Below are 21398 nucleotides of genomic sequence, written 5' to 3'. Positions count from 1 at the left end.
TCGACGATGCAAAGATCATCGTCAGAGGCTCTGCAATCTCCTCCCTCGCCTCCAACAGCAACCTGGGGTACATCTCATCTGGTCCCGGCGACTTATCTAACTTGATGCTTTCCAAAAGTTTCAGCTTTTTTGCTTTCAGCAAAAATTTGTCTGTACCTCACTTTTAATTGACCAGCCCTTTATTTTGTAGCTATGCCTCTTTATTCGTGATTCTCTTCCAAGTAAAAATATCTTAACATCTACCTTGTTAAGCCCCCTGAGGATCATATACTGTATATTTGAATGTCACCCCCCCATTCTTCTAAACTTCATGGAATACAGACTCACTGTCTAGCCTCTCTTGATAGGACAATCCTCCTGTCCCATGGTAAATCTTGTTCGGATTGTCTCCAATGACTTGTCTTTTTTTAGGTAAGGGGACCAAAACTGTGCTCAGTATTCCAGGTGTGGCCTCACTAACACTCAATATAACTATAAAAAAACTCCCTATTCTTAAACTTCAACCTCTTCAAAATGAAGGCCAAATGCTGTTTGCCTTCTTAACGACTTGCCTGCTAACATTTTGTGATTCATGCACTAGAACATCTAGATCTCTCTGAACTTTACTCATTTATAGTCTCTATTCATACAGGTAATAACGCACCTTCTGATTCCTCTTACTGAAGTGCATGACCTCACATTTCCCTACATTAAGTTCCATTTCCCAGGTTTTCATCCACTTATCCCATTGCAGAATCACATGGTAGTGTAGCAGTTAGTGTAGTGCTATTACAGCACCAGTGACCCGGGCTCAATTCTGGCTGTGTCTACGTGGGTTTCCTCTGGGCGCTCTGGTTTCCTCCCACATTCCAAAGATGTATGGGTTAGGAAGTTGTGGGCATGCTATGTTGGCACCAGAAGCGTGACGACACTCGTGGGCTGCTCCCAGAACATTCCACGCAAAAGATGCATTTCACTGTGTGTTTCGATGTACATGTGACTAATGTCATCTCATCTCATCTCATCTCATCTCATCTCATCTCATCTCATCTCATCTCATCTCATCTCATCTCATCTCATCTCATCTCATCTCATCTCATCTCATCTCATCTCATCTCATCTCATCTCATCTCATCTCATCTCATCTCATCTCATCTCATCTCATCTCATCTCATCTCATCTCATCTCATCTCATCTCATCTCATCTCATCTCATCTCATCTCATCTCATCTCATCTCATCTCATCTCATCTCATCTCATCTCATCCCATCCCATCCCATCCCATCCCATCCCATCCCATCCCATCCCATCCCATCCCATCCCATCCCATCCCATCCCATCCCATCCCATCCCATCCCATCCCATCCCATCCCATCCCATCCCATCCCATCCCATCTCACCGTTATCACAAAAACTCCTTCCATCTATTTCCATTTTATCAACAATTTGGAATCTTTATACTTCATTGCTTCCTCCAAGTCATTAACGTAAATAGTAAACAATTGAGGGTCAAGAACTGATCCCTGGGGTACTTCACTAGTTATATCCCTCTAGCCTGAAACAGACCTATTTTTTCAACTCTTTGTTTTCCATGTGACTGCCAGTTTTCAATCCATGTTAACACTCTTCCTCTAGTATCTTGGATTCTTAATTTATGCACCAGCCTCTGATGTGACACTTTGTCAAATGCCTTTTGGAAATCTAACCATGCTACACCAGTAGGTCCCCTTCTATTAACTCTCCCTGTCACATCCTCAAAGAATTCAAGCAAATTTGTCAAACATGATTTACCTTTCATAAAATTATGCTGACTAGGTCCAACATATTTAAGCTCAGTCAAAGGAATTTAAATAATTAAAAAAGGTAACGATTATTAATACGGAATAATAAATTTGCTTAAAAAACTGCTCTGATACCTTCCTTGATTATCAACGATTTCCTGCCTCCTTTCCCTTTTGGCCTGTTCTTTTATCACGTTGTATAACCTGGAATATTGAGCACCCAGTCCTGGTCACTGTGCAACCATGTGTCTGTAATAACTATTAGGCCACACTCATATGTTGAAAACTGTGCTGTCAACTCATTGATCTTGTTGCAAATGCTAAGTACATTCAAGTAGAGACAGTTAAGCTTTGACTTTTTTTTGCTGGTTGTACTAACTCTGGATTTGTTCTGTACTTTTGTTTGCTTTTTCAGCCCCATCCTGTCACAGTTTGCTTGTCAATATTCCCACACTGCCCTGTGCCACTGCTCTCTCATTTCCTCTTGATTTATTAAACATTCCATTCTTGGAGCCCTCCCATTTAGTTTAAAGGCCTGTCTGCAACCCTATTTATGCAATTCACTGGAATACTGTTCCCACCACGTTTCAGGTGAAGCCCATCTCAATGGAACAGCTCTCTCCTTCACAATTTCTAACACACCATGCTTTGATCCACATGGATACTTCTCTAATCCTATTTATTCTTTGCCATTTTGTATGTGGCTCAGGTAATAACCTGAAGATTATCACCTCTGTGTCTCTGCTTTTCAATTTTGCTCTGAGCTCCTCATAATTCTTCATCTTTCCTAGTCCTACCAATGTCATTAGTACCTACATGGACCATGACAACTGGATCCTCCCTATCCCTCTCCATGTTCTTCTCCAACTCAGACACTGAGTATTGATTTGTGCATTTAAATTGTGTCATTCATGTTTCTTAACATTACTGTACAATAATGGGGACTAACTTGAGTAATTCCACACACTTAATGTAACATACATTGAGCAAAATTTGCCTGCATTCCTTAAAAGGCAGTTGATTAATGTTGACAAACACAACTGGAATTTGTTGGGGCGTATCATTCCAGATCTGGCTTGATATAGATGAACTACCTGTACTAGGTTTAGTTTAGATGGCCTTGCAGGTCCCAATGTCCTCGAAAGCTCACTGCCATGGCCATTCTGTGATAGGGAATGGCTCTGCAAGTGTCAACCAGGCCTCAAACAGCAGATCCTGAAGACATCTTGCTGCTTTCAAAGGCCTTTCAAAGAAATTTAAATAACTAAAAAAAGGTAAAAATGAATAATACAGAGTAGTAACTTTGCTTAAACAACACACTTAAGAAAGTAGTCGACTTAGCCAAATACATCATGGGTGCATCCCTCCCGACCATTGAAAGTATCTAATGAGGTGCTGGCTCAAGAAGGCAACATCTATCATCAAAGATACCCACCATCCAGGCCATGCTATCTTCTCGCAGCTACCATCGGGCAGGACGTACAGAAGCCTGAAGTCATAAAGCAGCTACCAGGTTCAAGAACAGCTACTTCCATTCAACCATTCAGTTCTTGAACCAACCTGCACAATCCTTATCACTACCTCAGTATAGAAACACTTTGACCACTTTGCACTACAATGGATTTTGTTTTTTTTTGTTCTAATTGTATTCTTTCTTGCATAATTTTTATATAATTTATGGTTAATATATGCATTTTATTGTGAATGTTGTGTCTCTAATGCTATGTGCCTGTGATGCTGCTGCAAGTAAGTTTTTCATTGCACCTGTGCATGCACGTACTTGTGCATATGACAATAAACTCAACTTGACTTAATATTTAAATGCTGGAAATTAATTAAAAACATTCTCATTAAGTAAAATAGGAAAAGAAAAGCTGCACTCTTTCAAATGAATGGGGTTGAATGATGTATGCCAGCTATCCCTGGGGTAAAGTCGAAGGGCTGGATATGGAGTGCGTCAACCCTTCAGCTCAGCACATCTGTGCTTCATCATTGGGCTTGGTGCTGCATCCAGTGGTGTAGCAGGTGATCAAGTGCACTGGCATTTGTCCTCCAACTGATTCCTGACCCCTGCGATCCAATGCACAGGTGTGGGATTGAGGAATCAACTGACTCACCACTGCAGCTAACCTCTGGTTCTCCATGGAACTGCTGGCTCATGGGCAGCATGACCCCACCCATCATTTGGGGAACAATGAGAAGAGGAAACTGAGATATGCATGGAATTGAGCATACCATTTCACTGCCATTGTCCTGAATATTCTTGGAAGAAGAAGTGGACACCAGAAGAGAGGACTGAATCAGAATCAGATTTAATATCACAGACACATGATGCAAAATCTGTTGTTTTGCGGCAGCAAGATAGCACAAAGACGTAAATATCTATAAATTACAAAGATAAATAAATAGTACAAAATAAAAAGGAATAATGAGGTCATTTTCATAGGGTCATGGATCATTCAGAAATCTGATGGCAGAGGGGAAGAAGCTGTTCCTGAATCTTTGAGTTTGGGCCTTCAGGCTCCTGTACCTTCTCCCTGACAGTAGCAACGAGAAAGAAGGCATGTCCTGAACGGTGAGGATCCTGAAAGTTGGATGCTGCCTCTTGGAGGCATCCTTAATTGTGGGGAGGGTCGTGTCCATGAAGGAGCTGGCTGAATCTAAAACCCTCTGCAGCCTCTTGCGATCCTGTGTGTTGGAGGCTCCATACCAGGCTGTGATGCAACTGGTCATAATGTTCCCCACTGTTCACCTATAGAAATCTGTAACATATCGAATGTCCTCAAACTCCTAAGTAGAACCACTGGCCTGCCTTCTTCACATTTGCATCAATGTGTTGGGCCCAGGATAGATCCTCTGAGATGTTGATGCCCAGGAACTTGAAGCTGCTCACCCTTTCCACCACTGACTCCTCAATGAGGACCGGTGTGTGTTCTCCCAACTTCCTCTTCCTGAAGTCCACAATCAGTTCCTTGGTCTTGTTGATGTTGAATGTGAGTTTGTTGCTGTGACACCACTCAACCAGCCGATTTATTTCACTCCTGCAAGCTTCCTCATCGCCATCTGAGATTCTAACAACAGCAGTGATGCCATTGGCGAATTTATGGATGGTTTTTGAACTGTGCTTAGCTGCACAGTCATGAATGTAGAGAGAGTAGAGCAACAGGCTAAACATACATCCTTGAGGTGCGCCTGTGTTGATTGTCAGTGAGGAGGAGATGTTATCGCTGATCCTCACTGACTGTGGTCTCCCTATAAGGAAGTCAAGGATTCAGTTGCAGAGGAAGGTACAGAAGCCCAGGTTTTGAAGCTTGTTGATTAGTACTGAGGGAATGGTGGTGTTGAATGCCAAGCTATAAATGATAAACAGCAGCCTGACATATGTTTTGCTGTTGTCTCGGTGCTCCAAAGCAGAGTGGAGAGCCAGTGAGATTGCATCTGTTGTAGACCATTATGGCGGTAGGCGAATTGCCACAGCTCCAGGTCCTTGCTCAGGCAGGAGTTAATTCTAGCTATAACCAACCCCTTGAAGCACTTCATCACAGTAGGTGTGAGTGCTACCAGGTGATAGTCGTTGTGGCAGCTCACTCTGCTCTTCCTGGGCACTGGAATGATTGCTACCCTTTTGAAGCAGGTGGGAACCTCAGACTGCAACGGTGAGAGGTTGAAGGTGTCCTTGAAAACTCCAGCCAGTTGGTCGCATGCTGGGTGGTGGTGGAGAAGAGGAGTTGTATGTAAGCAGTCCATGAGAGATTGAAAGCAGTGCTGTGTGGAGGTGGCCGATGAGTGATTGCTGGGAGTGATTCCCCTGTGCAGCAGGAAGAAGTTAAAATAACCTTGAACATATTGTCAAGGTCAGCATAACTAATAAAAAAGCCTTTCCTCCAATAAACCCAGCATTACATTCACACATTGTTCCCTGCACAGCAACCAAAATCACATCCCTAACAACAATCCTACGTAAGATCCCATATCAACAGAATTACCACGACTCCATCACTTACACACAATTATCTCACCTTGGACTTTCTTCTATTCAGCACCTCGTACATCGCACATTACACACATCCCTCTATCTTTTGCAGAACAATGCGACAAGCAATTGTAACTGCAGGAGGGTACTAGAGAGAGCCTGCCCTGCTCATACTTTCAGTTCTAGGTGCTGGCAGTCATGGGTTTGACTGCTTCGAAGCTCATGGCCAACAGAGGGCTGGGAGGTAACAGAAGGTCATGGTATGTCTACATCTAATCCTCACGTGCTCACTCTCAATTAGCCCCCAGTCTCATCTGGTTTATAAAATGCAGATGGTTTCACATCCCCTTTCTTTGTGTTCCCTGTCCCCTCACTGTGACCATAACCTTGTACCATTTTTGTTTTCAGGTACCCGAGGAATTTTTCCCAGCTGCGGGACTGGAAATTGGGCAGAGTGAAACATATCAATGAGCATTTTGGGCTTGTCTGACAGGTCAGTCCAGAAACTTGAGCAGGTACTGTCTGAAAGTGCAAATGTAGATTTCAGCACCAGGCGCACATCAAGTAATGCAATCCTTATCCAATGCTCCTTTTGGAGCACTAGCAGGCAAATTAGATCACAATGACCCAGGATACACCAATGGTGGGCTCTCCATCAGTCATCATTCTTGGCACAATTAGGTTACAACCAGGTTTACTTGAGCACAGAACTGGACTGGGACCCACTAATGAAAGATCTTTACTTAACTTTGGAGCATCCCCAACATACTCCCCAATATCCCCCCCCCAACATCTTACTGATATATCCTCACCCACCAATTTTACCCACCCTCCTCCTCCACGTCATGATTAGCCATGGTCCTATCTACCATTTCCCCCAAATGGCCCCAACCCTGACTACAGACTTCACCGAACGCTTCTTGCTCCCACCCCTGAAGTCTCAGGCTCTCAAGATGCTAACTATTCAATACCCTGATGACACAGTCACCTCACCCTTGAACCTTGAATCTAGTGGGCTGATGCCTTGGTTGGAGGCCTTAATCATTCCACACCCCTCATTCCCTGGCCCTGATCTTCTGATAGTCTATCACCCTCCTCTACAGCCCTCTTCCTCTCATGTCTATCCTGACCCTGGGTCTCCCCGTCTTCTCAACCACCCCAGGATCTGACCTGACCTCCAACAGATGGCCCTCTTAATATCCCAACCTCTGAGGCTGATCACTGTGAGTTGGATATAATGAGAAGGACAAGTTCTAATTCCAATTTGTCTCATAAATTACTGAAGCTTGCAGTGGTGATTCATGGACCAAAATAGCTGTTGGAATATTACACAATGCCCATATACCATACTTACTGCAGTGCACTGCAAATTCTAGGCCAACATTTTTAAAGCTGCTCAGTCACGAAATTGGAATGAGTTTGTGAACCATTAAAATTCTCCATCCAGGGCTGGAGATCATCAACTGGTGAACAAATTAAAAACTAGGACAAATACGTTTTTGGGCACTAACAGAATCAAAGACTATAAGGATTAATTCAAAAGCGGAGTTGACTTAGAAGTTCAGATATAATCTTATAGATCACAAGATCACAAGACAAAAGAGCAGAAGTAGGCCATTCGGTCCATCGAGTCTGCTCCAAAGAAAAGGGGGGGGCAAAAAAACAATTCTAACCCCAATTTCCATCCTTATCCCCATATCCCTTGATACCCCAACTAATTAGATATCTATCTATCTCTTCCTTAAATGCCTCCAATGATCTGGCCTCCACTGCTGTACGTGGCAAGGAATTCCACAAATTCACCACCCTCTGGCTAAAGAAATTTCTCCTCATCTCTGTTTTAAACCTGTACCCTCTAATTCTAAGATTGTGCCCTCTGGTGCTGGACTCACCCACCAAGGAAAACAGCTTGACCACATCTACTCTGTCCAGTCCTTTCAATATTTTAAATGTCTCTATGAGGTCCCCTGTCATTCTTCTGTACTCCAGTGAGTACAGTCCAAGAGCCGACAAACGCTCATCATATGTAAGTCCTTTCATTCCAGGAATCATCCTCGTAAATCTCCTCTGAATCCTCTCCAACATCAGCACATCCTTCCTAAGATATGGGGCCCAAAACTGTGCACAGTATTCCAAATGAGGCCTCACTAGTGCCCCGTAGATCCTCATCAACACTTCCTTACTGTTATACACTATACCTCTCAAAATTAATGCCAACATAGCATTCGCTTTCTTTACCACCGATCTGACCTGGCGGTTAACCTTTAAGGTATCCTGCACGAGTACCCCCAAGTCCCTTTGTACTTCTGTACTTTGAATTTCCTCTCCTTCTAGATAATAATCTGCCCATTTATTTCTGTTTCCAAAGTGTACAATTGCACATTTCTCAACATTGAATCTCACCTGCCATTTCCTTGCCCATTCTCCTAAACTATCTAGGTCTCTCTGCAACCTTCCTGTCTCCTCAATACTCTCTACTCCTCCACCTATCTTGGTGTCATCCGCAAACTTAGCTACAAAACCATTTACTCCATCATCCAAATCGTTAATGTACAAGGTAAAAAGAAGCGGCCCCAACACCGACCCCTGTGCAACACCACTAGTAACAGGTAGCCAACCAGAACAAGATCCTTTTATTCCCACCCTTTGCTTCCTGCCAACCAGCCAATGCTCCACCCATTCTGTTATCCTAACTGTAATTCCATGACCTCTCACCTTATTAATCAGTCTCTTATGTGGCACCTTGTCGAAGGCCTTTTGAAAGTCTAAATACACAACATCTCCCGCCTCTCCCTTATCCACCCTACCTGTGATTTCCTCAAAAAACTCCAATAGGTTGGTCAGGCAGGATCTTCCCTTCATGAAACCATGTTGGCTAGGACCTATCTTGCCTTGCACCTCTAGGTATTCCATAACCTCATCCTTGAGGATCGATTCCAATAATTTTCCCACCACCGACGTCAGACTAATAGGTCTGTAATTTCCTTTATGCTGCCTCCCACCTTTCTTATACAACGGAACTACATTTGCGACCATCCAGTCCTCTGGAACCATGCCGGAGTCTATTGATTCCTGGAAAATTATCACCAATGCCTCCGCTATCTCTAAAGCCACCCCCTTCAGAATCCAGGGATTCACCTCATCCAGTCCGGGAGACTTATCAGTCTTTAGCCCATTTAGTTTTCCTAGCACATTCTCTCTAGTAATCTTAACTGAACTCAGTTCCATTCCGTGAGACCCCTGACTAACTGGTAGATTGCTGATGTCCTCCACAGTGAAGACCGATGCAAAATACTCATTTAGTTTCTCTGCCATCTCTTTATCATCCATTATAATCTCTCCCGCACCATTATTGATTGGTCCTATAGCAACCTGTGTCTCTCTTTTACTCCTTATATATTTAAAAACACTCTTGGTATCCTTTCAAATGTTATCTGCCAACTTCCTTTCATAATTTATCTTTTCTTTCCTAACGACCTTCTTAGTTTCTTTCTGCAGGTTTTTAAAAGTTTCCCAGTCTTCTGTTTTCCCACTAATTTTTGCTTCCTTGTATGCCCTCCCTTTTGCTTTTATTTTAGCCTTCACCTCTCTCGTTATCCACATTTGTGCCTTTTTTCCATGCAAAACCTTTTTTCTTGGAATATATCTATCCTGCATTTTCCTTATTACTTGTAGAAATTCCTTCCATTTCTGCTCTGCCGTCCCTCCGGCTAGCTTACTCTTCCAATCAATTGGGGCCAACTCCTCTCTTATACCACTGTAATTTCCCTTGTTCCACTGAAATATCGATACACCAGTTGTCAGCTTCTCCTTCTCAAATTTGACCTTCTCAGATTTGGCCTTACTGTGGTCTGAAGAGGTCAAGAACTTCCAGCTGAAAAAATTCTCTCTATCCCCCTTCTGAAAATATTCTGGATCCATTCAAATGATTTTTCCACTCTGATTATAAGCAGTTGTGTGTAAGTTTCTACAATACGTCCTGTGATGATGCAGCACCAGAAGTGGTGCTGTTTGCTGTGCTGGAATCAAAATCAGGAACTGGCATAACCAGGTTTGTTTTAGCATTTTATACTCTGTTGTTATCTGAAAAACTTGAGTGAAGTTAACAGACACGCACAGTACTGGAGAGGATACCATTTCAAACAGTCAGTGTGCCTCTAACTCGTTGACCTGGTTATTAATATATATATTGTGAGTGGGAACAATCCTGATCCTCTCAATTTTTCTTACTTTTGCATGCATGATGTCGAAAAGAAATGACTGCTGTACAGCCATTCCACAAAAAGAATGAGCCAAAAAATATTAAAATTTAAGGAGATATAGGTTATCATAACCTCCATGAGCTAAATACTATAACTGACACCAAGAACAGGACGGAAGTTAGGATCAAAATCACTTCTCTGTAGATTTGAGTATATTGGTCCAAATGTCTTTTATCTGAGTACTACACTGAAAAAAATCATATTCTTACCTTAAGAAGATGGAACTTGGAAGAGTAATATAATACAATCTATGATTATTATGTAAACATTTTTCTTAACTAAAGATTTTAATGATAGATGACAAAAAGATTGACAGTGATAATATCTTACTGTGTAATGCCAGGTAGCCCAAGCACAATGTGCAAATGGGCCTCATTTTTTGCCTTCCCATGGGATTTGACACTTCTAATGAAACCTGATAACTTGAGAATTTCTCAGAGCCATGCTCAGAGTATTGAGGAGATATCAAAGTTAAGGTTAAGAATTGTGCTGGCAATATTCACTATGTCAATAAAGAACACAACGAAAGACCTTTCAATGGGATTATTTTTGAAATTGGTTAGGATTACCATTTTACCATTAACACACGTTTTGAGTGTAAACTACAAAATACAAGATGACTAAACAATTTCAAGTGGGAAGCAATGAAAAATCAGAAGGTTTTAAGCAAAAATTTAAAAGAAGCACAAAAACTCCCAGTTGCAATTTAGTTAATTTTAATGTGAGTTGACCAAGCACTTCCAGCTCCTCCAAGACGGAGACAATACTGAAAGACTAACCAGTTTGGTAATGGTTCAACAATACTGTATTTTGCAAAAAGGACAAAAAGTTTGAAAGCACTGAATATTATATTAATCTTAATGAATTTGCTAATCACAGTCTGTAAAGCAATTAATTAACATGAATAAAGCCATGTGTCACTATTTATCATCTGCCTTTGAAATGCATAAATTATCTTGTGCCTCTCTGGCATTCACAACACTCCTTAGGCCAAATCTATTAATGGAACAATGTCCTTCATGTCTCCATAAATGAGTTATCCACACTGAGCATTGCTGCAAACATCCCTGAGGTTAGAGTCATTTTCTGCTGAGGACAATGACAAGACATAGGTGAATGCTAAATCCTCAGATGAGGTGGAACCAAGACTAGACATCAAAGATGAGCTTTTAATATCCTACCAAATACCAGGGAGGCACTTGGCTGTTCTCAGGGTGTTCACAGAGCCACCTACAGAGTACATCTCAAAATGTAGAGTAAGTAACAGAAGTAAATTAGGACTGCTAACGTCAGTAAACCGTCTTCATTACTTCCCATGACAGTCACAAAAATAATGATAGATTCACAGAATTTCAGAATCTTTCAGTGCAGAGGAAGAGCACATAGCACGTCATGTCTGTGTCAATTCTTTGAAGAAGATGCCCAGATGAGTTCCATACTCCAACCTTTGCCCCTATAATCTTGTGGATTAGTCCCCTTCTCAATCCTGTTTGAAAAAATTCATTGGAAGCTTATCTGCCACCATTTCAGGTCTGTACTCTAGAACTTAACAATCTTCTGTGTGAAAAATTTCCTCATTCCTTCTTGCAGTTCTTTTGGCTGTACAACTCAGTTAGGCCTCCATAAGCCAGCTGAGCTATAAGTAGAGCTATTCCATTTTCCCCAATCTCTCCACATAACTATGTCCATTATCCTAGCAAGTGTCCTGTGTACCCTTTCTAAGGCTTTAACATCTTCCCTGAAGTCTGCCATGCAGAGTTGTACACAATGGCCCAGAGCTTGCCGTCAGTAACAAAATAACTGTCACAGGAAGTAATGGAGATGGGCTATGAAAAGATGTGTACAGAGCTCATATGACTCTCCCAGTGGAAACCTGGTGAATCCCTGCGCAGAGGCAGGGCCGTAACATGGGTTGGCTCAAAAAAAGCTTGCAAGACAAAACCATGCGTAAAACCTTTTTGACGGCTTCCTGTTAGTTGTCAAAAAGCATTATTAGCCATACAAATCATTTAAACATTAAAAACTAAACTAAAAATGCTTAAAAATTTAAACAACAATATAAAAGAAGACCTGAACTATTTACTCTTCCCTGTAGTATTCCCCTTGATTGAAATGAAGCATAAAGACACGACAATTAAGAGTAGGAGTAGGCTATTAGGCTCTTCGAGTCTGCTCTGCAATTCAGTATGTCCATAACTGATCATCCAAGTTCAATGCCTTGTTTTTGCTTTCTCCCTGTGTGCTTTGATCTCATCAGCCAGTAGAACTACATCAAACTCTTTCTTGAATATATTTAGTGATTTAGCTACTAATAGTTTCTGTGTTAAGAGAGTTTCACAAGTTAACTATTCTTGAGATGAAGAAATTTCTCCTCATCTCAGTCCTAATTTGCTAACCCCATTTCATTAGGCTGGTCTGCCTGGTTCTACACATTACTATTGTTGAGAACATCCTTCCAGCATCTTGACCATTTAGTCCCATCAGGCTTTTATTAGTTTCAATGAGGTGACCTTAGTTTCATCTAAACTCTAGTGCATGTATTGGTATTGGTATTGTTTTATTATTGTCACTTGTACCGAGGTACAGTGAAAAGCTTGTCTTACAAACTGATTGTACAAACCAATTCATTACACAGTGCAGTTACATTGAGTCAGTACAGAGTGCATTGATGTAGTACAGATTAAAAACAATAACAGTACAGAGTAAAGTGTCACAGCTACAGAGAAAGTGCCATGCAATAAGGTGCGATATTGACCCAAACTCTCTTCATACATCAGTCTTGCCACCCCAGGAATCAGTTTGATGAAGCCTCACCACACTCCAGCAAATCCTTCCCAAATAAGGGGACTAAAATTGCACACAATATTCAAGTGTGATCACATTAAGGCCCTGTAAAATTGCAGCAGGGCGATTCTACAGGAGCAGCATTCCTGCTCCTGCACTCAAATCCTCTCACTATGAAGGCCAATATACTATTTGACTTGTTAGAGTCATGGAATTGTATAGCGTAGAAACAGGCCATTCAGCCCAATTCTGCCATGTCGACCATTGGGCACTCTTCCATATTAATCCCATCTCTCAGTACTCGTAGAACATAGAACATCAAACAGTACAGCATTGGACAGGCCCTTCAGCCCACAATGTGGTGCCAGTTCTGATGCCAATTTATACTAAGTGTCCTCCTCCTGTGTATCATCCATATCCCTCCATTCCCTTCATTTGGTCCAGAGCCTTTTATGTTTAAGCGATTCAAGTATTCATCCAGACACTTCTTAAATGTTGTTAGCAACCCAGATTCAACCATTTTTTCAGATAGTACATTCCAGGGTACTTACCACTCTCTGGGTGAAGAAGGACCCCCTGATTCCATCTAAATCTCTTGCCCCTTATCCTAAATCTATGTCCTCTAGCTTTATCTACCTATGAATTGGGGAAAGGTTTCCTACAGTCCACCTTTTCCATATTCTTAACTTTCTTCTGCACCTGCACACTTACCTTTGTCAATTACTCTTCAAGAATATCTAGGTCTTGTTTCACCTCCCTTTTTCCTCATCTATCACCATTCAAACACTAATCTGCCTTCTCTTTTTTGCCACTAAAATGATAGGCTCATATTTACCCACACTGTATTGAATCTGCTGTGTTCTTACCCCCTCACTCAACCTTTCCAAATCATGCCGGATCCTTTCTGCATACGCCTTATACCTCACAATGGCACACAGCTTTGAGTCATCCACAAATTTGAAGACATTACATTTAATTCTTTCATATGAATTATTAATATTTATTGTGAATAGCTGTGGTTGAAGCAATGAACCATGTGGTACCCTACTAGTCACTGATTGCTGCAGGCACGGTAGTGTAGCAGTTAGCGTAAGGCTTTACAGCGCCAGCGACCCGGGTTCAAATCCGGCCGCTGTCTGTAAGGAGTTTGTACGTTCTCCCCGTGTCTATGTGGGTTTCCTCCTGGTGCTCCGGTTTCCTCCCACATTCCAAAGATGTACAGGTTAGGAAGTTGTGGGCATGCTATGTTGACGCCGGAAGCGTGGTGACACTTGCGGGCTGCCCCCAGAACACTACGCAAAAAGATGTATTTCACTGTGTGTTTCGATGTACATGTGACTAATAAAAATATCTTCTTATCTGCTACTTAGAAAAGGACACGATTATTCCTTTTCTTTATTTCCTGTTTCCCAACAGCTCTCAAAGAACAGTGCCCACCCCTCCACTCCTGTGAATCTTAATATTACAATCTGATCTCTTACGTTAAAATTTGGCCTGTTTCATGTCCAACCCAGTACAACTTGTTTTTACAAATTCCCTGTAGAAAGTATGGGGTAATTGCTGCAACTTTACACTCCTTTACTGGAACGCACGAGGAGTACAGCATCTAAGTGTATTTGTGAAAAGTCCCATTAAAATTAAGTGCAACTTCTGAATTTCTCCATTCTTCCAGAAGCTCCAAAGGTTTTATTAAGTAGGAATACCCTCCAAATCCATGCCAATGATCCAGCTAAGCTCTGCCACCGATTTGATAGGGCAAGCATGGCTTCCTTGATTTTATATTCATAGCTTTGATTTGCAAAGCCAATTATTCCATGTGCTTTATTAACCAACATGTAAACCTGGTCAGCCATTTCCAGAAATGTGTGAATATGCACCTTGAGTCTCTCTGTTCTTTTATCTCTTTCAAAATTTACATTATTCCATTTCCCAAAGTTGTTTGCCCAGCACTTACTTGTGTTCAACTGCAGCTGTCTTGTGAGTGGCCATTTCAGCAGTCTATTTATCCGTCTGAAGTGTCCTTCTATCATCTTCATTGTTTACAACATAGCGATGTTTTCTATCATTCAGAAACATCCAAATTTTGCTTCCTACAATCAAGTTCAATTATTAACAGATAAGTAAAAAGGTCACTGGAGTACTCCATCACATTCTTCTCTCCTGTCGAAGAACTAACTGCTCAGCTTTAATCTCTGGCTCCCATTTTTCAGTCATAGTCAGAAAGAGAGGAAAACAGGCACCTGACCATTAAGCATGCAAACAGTCATTCATATTGCCATCATTCCTTTAAAAGATATTATTTCTATTTCTTTCCTAAGTCTGTTATATGGTACCACCGAAAGTCCAAATTTTCACTCATGGCAATATCCTCATCAAACATTTCTGTTACTTTATCAAGGTACCGTACTCCATCAGGTCAGTAAGTTACACTTTGCCTTTAACAAATATGTCCTGTCCCTTATTCACTGATGCTTCTCCGAGTGAGAATGAATTTTGCCCTTGACATACTGGAATAAATAATATTACATTTAAAAAAGGTTATGTGTATTTGAAAACATCTGCTGCCATTGTAATCCCTCACAGATGGCATTCTGAAAAGATACTTAGAGTTATAGAGTCATACAGCTCAGAAAAAGGCACTTTGGCCCTACTGTTCCATGCCGACCAAAATGTCCATCTAAGCTAGACCATTAGCCTGCGTTTGGCTCATATCCCTCTAACCCCTTCCTATCCATCCTATCCATGCAGCCATCCAAGTACCTTTCAAATGTTGTTAATGTACCTGTCTCTATCACTTCCTCTGGCAGCTCGTTCCATATATGAACTACCCCTCTGGCTGAAAAAGTTGCCCCTCACATTCCTATTTCCCCCTCACCTTAAACTTCTGCTACACAGGAACTGGAAACTAGATTTCCATTCAGAGAACTTTAGATGGCCAGAATATGCTGAAAACCAACATAGTGGAACAATGCTGCTCATGATTTTTTGGTATTGGTATTGATTTATTATTGTCACTGTACCGAGGTACAGTGAAAAACTTGACTTGCATACCAATCGTACAGGTCAATTCATTACACAGTGCAGTTACATTGAGTTAGTACAGAGTGCATTGAGGTAACGATTACTCAAGCAAGATGGCGCCGGAGCGTGGTGACTCATTGCAAGTTGCTCTCTACTGATCCAGCATAATCAAAGACCCCACCCTCCTGTGTCATTCTCTCTTGTCTGCTCTTCCATCAGATAGAAGATACAAGAGCCTGAGGGCACGTACCACCAGACTTAAGGACAGCTTCTACCCCACTGTGATAAGACCATTGAACGGTTCCCTTATACGATGCGATGGACGATGACCTCACGATCTACCTTGCACCTTATTGCACTGCACTTTCTCTGTAGCTGTGACACTTTACTCCGTACTGTTATTGTTTTTACCTGTACTACATTAATGTACTCTGTACTAACCCAATGTAACTGCACTGTGTAATGAATTGACCTTTACGATTGGTATGCAAGACAAGTTTTTCATGTACGTTGGTACAAGTGACAATAATAGACCAATACCAATACCAATATAGTAAGGGTAATCAGTAGATCTGTAGAGAGCATCTTGCAATGAGTCACCATGCTCCGGCGCCATCTTGCTGGTAGCAAAATCAACTATCCAATTCCTTTAATTAACTTCAGATTATGGTGAGCAGATGCTCACCTGCTTTGAGTGAATTAATATCACATTGCTGCATTATTGGTGCTGATTTTCATGGAAATGTGTGCTTGGAGTGTAGGTTTGTAGCTTACAGCTAGAAACTGGGAAGTATGGGTTTCCAGAAGATCCCATCCAGCAACCAACCTGACATAAAAAACACAAAAATTGCTGGAAACACAGCAAGGTCAGACAACATCTATGATAAGAGAAACATAGTTAAGGTCTGGACTTGATTGAGTTTTTTGAGGAAGTAATGATTGGTGAGGGTAGGGCAGTGGATGTCATCTACTTTAGTAAGGTATTTGACAAGGTCCCTCATGGTAGGCTGAACCAGGAGATTAAGATGCTTGGGATCCATGGCAGATTGGATTCAAAATTGGCTTGGCCATAGAAGACAGAGTGTAGTGGTGGAGGGTGTTATTCTGACTGGAGGTATGTGACCAGTAATGTTCCACAGGGATCAGTGCCGGGACCTTTATTGTTTGTGATGTACATAAATGACTTGGATGAAAATGCAGATGGGCTGATTAGTAAGTTTGCAGATGACACAAAAATTGGTGGAGTTGGGGATGGTGAAGAAAGTTGTCAAAGGATACAGCAGGATATAAATCAGCTGCGGATATGGACGGAGGAATGACAGATGGAGTTTAATCCAGGCAAGTGTAAGGTGTTGCACTTTGCAAGGTCAAATGTAAGAGGAAGGTACACAGTAAATGTCAGGACCCTGAGGAGCACTGATGTACAGAGGGATCTTGGGGTCCAAGTCCACAGCTCCAAGTAGGTGGCAACACAAGTTGATAGGGTGATAAAGAAGGTGTATGGCATGCTTGCCTTCATCAGTCAGGGACTGAGTATAAGATTCATGAAGTCACGTTGCTGCTGTATAAAACTTTGGTTAGGCCACATTTGGAATATTGTGTGCAGTTCTGGTCGCCCCATTACAGGAAGGATGTGGAAGCTTTGGAGAGGGTGCAGAAGAGGTTCACCAGGATGTTGCCTGAATTAGAGAGTATTAGCTATAAGAAAAGGTTGGACAAACTTCTCTAGAGTGTTGGAGGCTGAGGGGTAACCTGATAGAGGTTTATGAAATTATAAGAGGGATAGATAGGGTAGATTGTCAGAGTCTTTTTCCCAGGGATGAAAAGTCAAATATTAGCAGACATAGCTTGAAGGTGAGGGGAGGAAGTTTAAAAGAGATGTATGGGTTAAGTTTTTTATACAGAGAGTGATAAGTGCCTGGAATGTGCTGCCAGGGGTGGTGGTTGAAGCTGACAAGGTAGTGGCATTCAGACATGCACATGAACATGCAGGGAATGGAGGGATATGAATCATTTGCAGGCAGAGAGGTTTAATTTAATTTGGTGTCATAGTTGGCACAGACATTGCAGGCCAAAGGGTCTGTTCCTGTGCTGTACTGTTCTGTGTTCTCTGATGTATGTCTCAGGCTGAAGGTCCTCGGCCCGAAACGTCGACTGTTTATTTCCCTCCATAGACGCAGCCTGACCTGTTGAGTTCCTCCAGCACGTTTTGTATATTGCTCCAGATTCCAGCATCTGCAGAATTTCTTGTGTCTCCTTTATTTTTTTTTAGCAGGGTTTCTTCAAGATTGGTATTCCGAGAAGAGAAGCAACCTTGAATCCCACAGAGGTTGGGAACATGCTGGGGTGAGAGATTGTCAACCTGGCAGCCAGGAAAACTCAGGACTGAAGGCAGGGAGCAGGAAGCAGAAATGAAGGTAAGATGGGGCCATAGTCAGGCAAGGATGCAAATTACAAGGGGATGGAATAGAAGGGAGAGTGTGATCAAGAGTAGAAAGTATTTGGGTGAAATTGTTTTAAATAAAAATACACATAAATGGAAACATAGAGCCCTTTAATTCTATTTTTTGAAGACATGTTGGTTGCCATCTTATCTTGCCTCCAATAAAACTAGGAGCAGATATTTTGTGAATGGGTTTCAAGGTTAGAATTGCTCTGATTATTTCTACTTTTGAAAACAACACATCCTGCAGATAAGTCCTCAGTGTTTCGCCTGCTTCCTCCAATCCTGCCTTCCATGTTAATCTTTCAGTGAGAAGTCACATGTGACTGAAAACATTCACTTTCTTGAGCACAAAGGTAATGGTTTCCGGAATGTTTGCTCACCTGGGAAAACCTTCATCATGTGGTTCCTGCTGTCAATAAATGCAGTAAAATGGTAACTGAAGGCTAATATTGACTGCCAGCTCAAGGTAACAAAGCCATTACAGAGCTCCACAAGCAGGTGCGAGAGGCAACAGGGAATTGTAAGGTGATAATCAATACAACTGTAGAAAAATGGGCTATCAGGGTCAATCAAAAGGGAGAGGGAGGGCAAAATACCATTGGTTTCAAGCAAACCAGGGAAAGTTCTTAATAAACAACTGGAAGCAGGTGACTTGAAATTGGCAGATGCCTGAACTTATTTATAATTTGAAAGTGAAGGAGTGATTACAATCCAGTAATAAGTGAAGAGTTGGATTTGGTATTAAAATAGAGATAAAAAGTCTTTAGAAAAATCGTAAGCTTCCGGGAGGATTGAACAGCTAGTAGAACCACACAAAACAACAGAAGGAAAACACTATTATTTTGAGACCAATGATTATGGAAAGAGAAGTAAAGTATTCCACGATAGAAGAAAATAAAAAGGAAAGAAATCAAGAACGAAATTGCAGACAATTGTTGGGAGTTCATGACAGTTGGGTGCTATTTCATGGCAGAAAATTCTCCTATTTTGTCCCTTTCTGAACCTCCAATGACACTAACATTTTCCCACTTTGTTTTTGCAGTGTCTGCAGACGTTTGTGAATCTGTAACTGTGAAGGAATTAATAGCCATTTACCAGTTTCTGTGCTGTGACACAGACCTTCCTGCTGAAGGCCAATTATATACATTGGCCAGCAATCTCTTTAATACAGATCCACTCCAATAGTGTCCATGAATTGCCTACTCCTGTTCAATAGCTTCTGTCTTGAAATTCAGGTAGTTGCTTCACAAAAGTTGTGATGTCATGTGGTAGGAGTCCCTGGAGCATTAGTTGTTCCTGGTACAGTTCCTAATCTACATGGCACCGGAGCGTGGCGACACGTTGCAAGCTGCTCTCTACAGATCTACTCATTACCTTTACTAGAATCGTTCTACATCAATGCACTTTGTACTAACTCAATGTAACTGCACTGTGTAATGAATTGACCTGTACGATCGGTTTGTAAGACAAGCTTTTCACTTTATCTCGGTACAAGTGACAATAATAAACCAATACCAAATAACACAAGCCCTTCATCCCTTTGCTTCTGATTCTCAGGTCTCTGGTCCCAAGTGCATTTGCCCACTACTCCTGTCCACCCCAATGATCCCCTCTCCCTGCACTCACCCCTTCCCACTATAATGCACAACTTCTAGCTCTAATCCCCTTCTCTGCAATTCGGTCTTTGGTGACCATTCTGTCTCCTCTATAGATTTATGTTCCCTTATTCCCTGATTTGCACATTCCTTACCTGCATCTCCAGCTTTCCTGGCTTCTTGAATCCCAGCCAAACCATGAACCCCTTATGAGAGCGCCACTGCCAACACCAGTTTTTCATTCTGATTCACAATCTGTCTGTGAGTCTCACTAATGAGGCCATGACCCCAATATCTGAGGAACCCAGAGAAACTACCAATGAATAGCAGCTGTGATAAATTTCTGGGTTATATTGGGCTTGCAGGTGTAGTTGGGATGGGGTTACAGATCAGATTTTCAAGACTGAAATTGAGCTAAGAGGCAAGTTTTCCTTTGAATTTAAAAGCTTCAGGAATGATCTTTTAAACAATAAAAAGGAATCAATGATATTTGTGCTGAGAAATTCTTCTCTTGGATGAAAGGGTGGGAAAATGGGTCATAATCTAAAGAAAGACACTCCTGCTGAAAGTGTACTCATCATCTCACAAGTCAGAATCTTCAGGGAACATAATTGGGGCCATGGCTAAACCCCATAGACTCATAGAGTCAGAGAGCAATACAGCATGGGTTGCAGGACATTCAGCCCAACCAGTCCATGCCGACCACGGTGCCCACCCAAGTACCACCGGACCCCATATCCCTCTAAGCCCCACTGCTTCATGTATCTCACCTAGTGCTTGTTAAATGATACTATTGTACCTGCCTCAACCACTTCCTCTGGCAGCTCGTTCCATATATTCACCACCCTCTGCATGAAAAATTTTCCCCTTAGATCCCTTTTAAATCTTTCCCCCTCACCCTAAAACTATGCCCCTTAGTTTTGGACTTCCCTACCCTGGAGAGAAGACTGTTACCATCCACCTTATCTATACCTCTCATAATTTTAGACACTTCTGTAAGGTCGCTCCTCAGTCTCCTACATTCCAAGGAATGAAGACCTAGCCTGGCCATCCTCTCCCTACAACTCATGCCCTCTAATCCTGGCAACATCCTCGTAAATCTTTTCTGCACTCTTTCTAGTTTAACCACATCTTTCCTACAACAGGGTGACCAATATTGTACACAGTACTCCAAGTGCAGCCTAACCAATGATTTATACAAGCCAGTCCCTGCCTCATGACTGTCAAACCTCTTTTTCAATACCTCTTGTTCCTTTCAGCTCCACAGCTTAACTTATCCTTTGTTCATTCATCTATACTGAGACTTGGCGTTCACTTGAAGTTGGTGATACAGAGGATTGGAGTTGATCAAAGTTTTCAGGAGATTAAGGGAGACCGATAAGTTAACAGAAAACAACCACTTCCATTGGTTGGGGAGTCTCAACCAAAGGCTTGGTCTAAAATATTAAAGCAAGGCTTTCAAGAATGAAAACAATTCTGCATGTAAAGGGTAATAGAAGATTTTTTTACCCCACATAGTTGATTGATGTTAGGTCAAATATTAATTTTAAATCCAAT

This window comes from Pristis pectinata, chromosome 2, assembly GCF_009764475.1.
Source record: "Pristis pectinata isolate sPriPec2 chromosome 2, sPriPec2.1.pri, whole genome shotgun sequence".
Lineage (NCBI taxonomy): Eukaryota > Metazoa > Chordata > Chondrichthyes > Rhinopristiformes > Pristidae > Pristis > Pristis pectinata.
This window is presented reverse-complemented; position numbering follows the sequence as displayed.